The sequence below is a fragment of the Macrobrachium nipponense genome, chromosome 12 (genome assembly GCF_015104395.2).
Source record: "Macrobrachium nipponense isolate FS-2020 chromosome 12, ASM1510439v2, whole genome shotgun sequence".
NCBI classification, from domain to species: Eukaryota; Metazoa; Arthropoda; class Malacostraca; order Decapoda; family Palaemonidae; genus Macrobrachium; species Macrobrachium nipponense.
Genome location: NC_087205.1, coordinates 64,042,266 through 64,050,109, shown reverse-complemented (window position 1 = coordinate 64,050,109; position 7,844 = coordinate 64,042,266).

The window sequence follows — 7,844 nt, the reverse complement described above, 5'->3', positions numbered from 1 at the left end:
CTTGGTCTTGCCAGCATTCGTATGTAATGCACAACTTCATCGACGGTTTTTCATATTTATCAGATAGAATTCTGATATAACGTCTATTTTGAGGAGTATTTGCTCGGTCATAAAGAGGCTATAGTAGATTAACATCAACCGTGCATGTGATGTCTAGACCCGTCCCTTACGACGCTCCTGATTGGCTGTTGATTAGCCAATCACAAGGCTAGAAACTCTCAGTCTCTCTCTAGAGTTCACATAGCCAGGATGTATGTTCAACCTCTTTTGAAAGAAGTATCCCTTAGGAGAGGTGAAATATACATCCTGCCTTTGTGAACTCTCTCGAGAGACTGAAAGTTTCCAGCCCTGTGATTGGCTTATCAACAGCCAATCAGAAGCGTTGTAAGTGACGGGCCTAGACATCACGTGCACGGTTGATGTGAATCTACTATAGTAAAGCAGCGGTCCTTGTCTATTATCATATTCGTAAAAATAAAAAAATAAAACTACATTTCACAGGAAATCATTATCTGTACCCTACAGGAATTGCTTCCATTGCAAAAAATATGTGACAATATACCATCCTCCCTCTCTCTCTCTCTCTCTCTCTCTCTCTCTCTCCCTCTCTCTCTCTCTCTCTCTCATTCATAACACATGCATACATGCATGCGCAGGATAAAGGGAAAAAAAGCGTTTATCCTACTTCTTGCTCAGTAATTTACATAGTAAATCCCACTTTGGTCGACCACTCCCCAGCCCTGTCACAAAAGAGTCATAGCGCAAGGTGAAAAAAGAATCTCGGTGTTTGTTGACTAAAATGTTCCGAGCGAAGGCAAAAATGCCGACTGCTCGCTGTGGATCTGAAATATACTCATTCGAGTTATGTGCATCCGCAAGAGCTTATAAGACAGCTCCACTTGCCTCGTTGGTTCCTTCATCGGTGCTAAATGCTATTTTCATTTATGAATAATAATTTTAGTATATCAGATATTAGTCATATAGGAAATGTTATGATTTTATGGAAAAATAATCTACCAATCTACTAGCCACGTCCGTCGTCTATAAGCAAAGCCAAGATAAAACATTTGAAAATCACCTCCGGGATTTAGCAGTTACCTGTGCTATAATGAAGAGTTGTCAACATCTCCTTTTGACAACTAATTGCTTAAATGTTTTAACATGATTAGGCAGTCTTATAAGAAAAGTTACTCTTCACACATACATACTGTATACACACAAACACACACACACATATGTTATATATAGTTGATAGATAGATGTGGTGAACAATGACATTCTTATAAATGATAGATATCAGCATTAGCTCTCTCAGAAACAAAAGTCAACGTTCTTTGTTAAGATGTATCTACTGTCTCAGAGGTCACATTAACAAAACCTGAGTTTGCATAAAAAAATCCTCGAACGTTGTGTTCGTGTGTGCGTTCGTTTCTGTGGGCGGGACCAGTGAGAGATTAGTGTAATTTAAAATTTATTACCTTCCTAACAAGGAGAATATAAAATGTAGAAAACTCCACGTGTAGATCAGGAATTGTGAAATAAATGAGGTGTTATTACACGATCGGTGTTCACAACGAACTCGAGGGTGGTTTTACGAGAATGCTCGTTCGTTTGTATGTCACGTTTTACCTCCACTGTGTCTTATGACTTTTGGGGCATATTCGCTCAGCTTGTCCTTGGAGATGGAGGGCGCGTGACAACCACACAAACTATTATCATGGACATCAGAGGTGAGAGTTGTTGGAACTTTCATTAATGAATTCTTTTTCAGCATCTCGAACTATTTGAGATGACATGAGAAGTGCAGAAAACCTCTCTTTCTCATGAGAGATTCGTGAGAAATTATTATCATTCCGTTTTTGTGCACTTGGTGAAATATATCACTGCCCTCTTTATGAGATTTGTTATTATATTGTTATTACTTTGACAAGTGTGTTATTAAGAATTATGTTTCTTTCTGACAAGAACTCTTGAATTGTCGCTTTGTCAGCCCTGTGAGCCGGATTATTACCTAGTATTAAGAACACCTACGGTGTTACGTGTTGAAAAGAGTAATTAATTTACTGCTTGACTGTTCAGTTTTGTGGAATTGATATTAGAGTATGGCGAGAAGCGTCCCTTTTATTCTTTGTTTCACTTGTGGGAATGGTTCAGTTTCCCGGGATCTGGTTCTAAACAGTCCGTTTTCTGTGTCTTTCATTTAATCAACTTTCTAGCTGTCCGTCGATAGTTAGAATTTTGCCTTTCCTTTAGAGAAATAAAGTTATTTTTGTAGTTCAGAGTTTAATTCAGTGCCCAAATTAATTCTTTGTAATTGTCTTGTAAGTTGATTAAAGATTTTCAGATGTCACGTTACCATAACTAGTGTTGTGCCTCGCCTAGGTATATATATATATATATATATATATATATATATATATATATATATATATATATATATATATATATATATATATCTACATACATATATATATAAATATGTATATATTTTTATGTGTTAGAGCCAGCTGGTCAAAAATGCAAGGGGAAAGAGGAAAATGGAGCGCTTATGTCTTACCTGGAGTTTTGAGATTATTTTATTCTTGGAAGATTGCCATGGAAACTCCGCTGACTAATCTAAATTACATTTATTTACAAGAAAACATTGAATGGCCTGAGATAAAGACAATGCATATAGGCCACGTGGGAAGAGCGTCATGTACTGTCTGGAACACTCTTATCATTTCCAATATGAAAGAAGTGGCCAAATTCAACATCTACTGCAAAGCTGGTTTCCAAATTTTTGGTTTCAGGTAATAAAAGCGCTTGCAAGGAGACAAGTGGCACAGAGCTGGCAGTGGCAACCTGGAAATGAATCCCAAATTACACGCAACATAAAAACAAAGAATTCTCACACAATATTTATATCTAACGCACTATGGAGGGAATTTATCCTTGATCACACACAATGGGAGAACTCTAGTGCTTAAAGAGAATGGCTCAATGAAGATTTTTGTTTATCTGGGACGATCACAGAGGTAGCATGCAGACGCTAGGTAGAAAGGAACAAAGAGAGGTTCGTTTGAGAAGTTAGAAATTGAATTGGAAAATGTGCGGGAGTTGGTTTGACTCTGAGGAAAAGAACTGGCAATATGACTATAACTCAAGACATACCTGGGTGCCTTATGGAGAGTAATTTGGAGAGGATGGCGTTGGCTTTGTCCAAGTTTGGGGCGTGCCAGTAAGCGCCTTTGTTTAGGCCCATGGCCAGGCAGGCTCGGATGTCACTCCGGTATGAAAGACTAAGCTGGACTGAAGAAGAGGTCAGGTGCGAGTCCTGGGCATTGGGGCAGCCTTTCCTCCCTGTTGGCAGGTCATCCTGGAAACAGACATACGGTCAGCGAAAGATTCACAGGATAAGGATCTTATGAGTAGGCCTAGGAAGTACCTATCTAGCTACACACTCCCCTTGGGATAAGTCCCTAAGGCTTAACGAATTTTATTCGCCTGTTTCTACCTGCTGGAAATGTTTATGCTGAGTTTCCCTCCTAAAGTCAGCTGATGTTAGGAGTAAGATGGCTGCGGTTTCTGACTAAATTTCATTTTAATAATACTGGAGAGACGAGGCGATCTATAAATGTAACAATATATATATACATATATATGTATATATATATATATATGAGTCATATAACATTACCGTGATTCATATACATACATCGGCTACAAATGTCGTTTAATATCTAATTCACTCTACCTTGGAATTAGATATTTAAGGACATTTGTAGCTTGATATATGTTTATGGATCACAGGTAATGTGATATGACTCATATAATGGCTACGTGTGGACAAAAGCACTACAATGTTACCGAGATCGAGGTGGGTTGATGCCGACTCCAAAACAACGAATACCTGAACGCGACAGGGATTTGTAGTTGAGAGGCGGCGTAAACTTATATACCTCTTGCGGTGGCTGTGTGGTCTAATGATTCACTGTCCATCCTGAATTTGTTTGTTCTATGGTTAGTGCTCGTGAGACGACGAATTTCTTATCGACTAAAAAAAAAATCCCCTTCAGTTAATATATTTGAAAATATATTAATTCCAAGGTAGAGCGAATTAGATATTAAAGAACATTTGTAGCTCGATGTATATATATATATATATGTGTGTGTGTGTGTGTGTGTGTGTGTGTGTGTGTGTGTGTGCAGAACACAATTCTACCATTGTACATCGCACGAGTAGTAGCAGAACTACCGACAACGTAAGGATGGTCAAGTTATTTACCGAAATGTGTGCCTTGTCAAAGGTCAGACGCATGAACCTGCAACCTGCTTTAGTTATGGAAACTATAGGAAACCGTTCAAAGGGCCATGGAATGCATACAAAACTAAAAATACCTTTTTTTATTTAATTTAAAAGAAAATTAACATTGCTTATCCTCGAGACATAAACATAAACTAATGTACTCTATATCCCCTTATTGCAATTGATTCACAAACTATCTTTGAATATATATTGCACTAGTAGATTCCGAGACCATTATTGTGCGAGTAGAGATACACCACCCTTTATTTTATATACTGAAATTTTTTTCATCTAGGTTGTATCTTGATTTACAGATTTTGTCCTTAATCTATACACATTCATACATACAAGCGTGGTAAACAAATACATACACACACACACACATATATATTGTAATGCATCTGCATGGTTTTAAGAAAATCTGAGAAATCAAAATTTTAACTCCTCAAAAATCTACATGTTGAAACTGACTTAGAGGTGGCACGCAGGGCTATGAACAGAAAATGTAAAAGAACCCCTTATAGAAACACTAGCTTACTTCGTGAATTGAATGTAAACGTAACTTTGTCGACAAATGAATTATCGTTTCTATAAGGTTTATCAGAAGATATTATACAGGAGAGCTAGTCAGCTCCGTGACACTCGTACAACTGATCCTGCTATGTACAGTAGCAAAAACAAATGCGCCACCAAATTGCAAGCAACAGCACTTAAAGTGAGGATCCAGAACTTAAGAATAAGGAAATTGTGTAACACTTTATAATGGAGCACTGTAAGTAAGTCTTTGCTCTCTCTGGTATCCTGGGCTTTAACCAAAGATTAGGATTGGCAGAGTACATTGAGTGGTACTGTTGAGCAACTGGAGAAGCCACAGAACGAGGCAGGCTGGGCAGGCTACACGGATCTGTCAAGCAGTCTGAGCTGATACACAAGGCAAATGACAAGTTAAAATAAATGAAAATGCAACAGTATGTGAATTACTCAAATTATGTTATGAAATGCATATAGCGGGTTGGTAGCATAATTGAATGTCCCTTGCCCCAAAACAATTTTAGAATTATCTTATGCTCACACAGGTCTTTGATGGGGATGGGAATGTTAAGGAATGGGAACAGGAGAAAACTATTGAAACAGGGAATGAGTGCTAAGAAGGGTCAATAGAACTAATTCCAATTTCAGTTTCCTTAGTCCATGGACAGGATGGGCATAGTCAGGACCAGGGCGTTGGTGGAAGAACAGGGTTTGCTTGCAGGCTTCACCCAAGGACAAACAGACGTTTCTCTTCAAGCATTGTCATATTAGAACTTCTAAGATGGGCTTATGGCAGAGCATTCAAGGTGGACATCAGGGCAGAGTCTGGCCTGCTGGGATAGCAGATTCAAGTAGAGACTAACAGGGTCAGTGGCAAGACAAAAGTTGGAAATAGCAGCAGGCCGAGTCGTAGGGCAGACAGTATGGTACCATGTCAGGTTAGGCCGTACTGCCAGGCATACTACCGTGGAAACTGGCTTGGGCAAAGTACAGTTTAGTAGGCTAGGTCAGGCCATATTTAAACCAGTTGAAAGAAGAGCTGGTTACAGCTGGTCCAGGCTGGCATGATTCTTCTCGGGTGCTTTTATCTCTTATGCCAATCATTGTTAATTACCTGAAAGAAGTCATTAGACGCCGGCAAAGGGGTGTGGAAGATTGAGTGTAATGGAGGCTATCGTGGGTCAGAAGGTTTAGGACGACCGTCGGTCATGCAGGCGTGTGTGGGTGCAGTATCGGAGGTGGAAGAGTTTTTAGATAACAATAAGGAGGGAAAGAGGTCAGGTAGAAAGCAAGAAGGGACAGGTCATCGAGAGGTGTGAACTTGCAGGAGTTGGAGGGCAACTAGGCGCGAATGGCTTCTTGTAAAATTAGTTTGGGGACTGAAGTACAAAGGATTATAATAGAAAAACAGCTTTTAGTCCCTTAATTGCAAGTGACCCTTCAAAGGATTTGGCATGTGGCCGGCATTGACGTCTGACAAGGGGATGACAAGCTACCATGCAGGTGTGGGGTGTCATTAAAATCATATTCACAAAGGAGCAGGGACCTGACTTAAAATGCAATCTCTCACAAATGGTCAAAACAAGATGGGGGTCTCGTTTACTGGATTTGACGTTTCCAGTTCCTGTATTATATTCCTTTAAAATATTCCGTCAGTTTTTCCAAATTGTTAAGGAAAAGAAAAATGAAACGAGGGTCCAAAACGGACGCTCGAAGAATATATATATATATTATATATATATATATATATATATATATATATATAAATACATATATATATATATATGATATATATAATATATATATATATATATATATATATGTATATATAATATTTACACACAAATAACGTTTCATATTTAATTCACTATATATATATTATACCGTAGGAGTAACTTACATACAAGGGTTCTTATAGCTGATAAATTGATGCCTGGTTTTGAAACAATGGTCCTAAGTGATTTAGACCACCCGGCTACAAAATTGTGTCTGTTTATATATATATATATATATATATATATATATATATATATATATATATATATATATATATATATATATGCATACATACATACATGTATATGTGTGTCTGTGTCTGTTGTGTATGTGAGTGTGTGTCTTTGCGCGCGTGTGTGTGCAACCGACGTAAGTGTAAATCTCGTGAACACTGCTCTCTGCCCTTACTTCCTAACCACTCCATTAAGCCAACCACATAAATTACGCGTTGGGAAAACGCTCCCGCAAATGCATTACTGACTTCTCTTTCGCTCATTACCGCAGTAGGAGGGAGATCGCTCAATGTGGCTTTGCACATTTAATGTCATTTGATGTTGCCCTTGAGGATTAATATTATGAAGAGAGAGAATTGCTGCTCGAAGCGTAGTCGACTAAATTGTTGGCAAAGCATTTCAGATGCTGGCGGTCGCTGAAGGCGGTATTATAAATGCGGAGGTGGTTTGGGATGAAGACTGGAGCACTCGCACTCTGGTGGAGTTGAGTACTGTTAAGTCTAACCTTCTCAGTTCACTCCATAATTCAAAGAAAGGTACTACATCCGTCATGGGAGTAGGAGAGAAGTCAGGATGGAGTACCATTTCTGACATATTAATTCCTGGTCATATGAATCACGAATTTTAGGAAGACATATCTTTATGAATTTGGTGATGGAGGTACTAATTCAAAGCATGCTCTCAAAAATCTCTCCAGTGATGGATGAACTAATTCAAAGCATGCTTTCGAAAAACTTCCCAGAGATGAATGAACTAATTTAAAGCATGCTTTCGAAAATCTTCCCAGAAATGGATGAACTATATAATTGAAAGCAGGCTTTCAAAAACCTTTCCAGAGATGGATGAACTAATTCAAATCATACTTTAAATTATCTTTCCAGAGATGGATGAACTAATTCAAAGCATACTTTCAGAAATCTTTCCAGAGATGGATGAACTAATTCAAAGCATGCTTTAAAAAATCTTCACAGAGATGGATGAACTATATGATTGAAAGCATGCTCTCAAAAACCTTT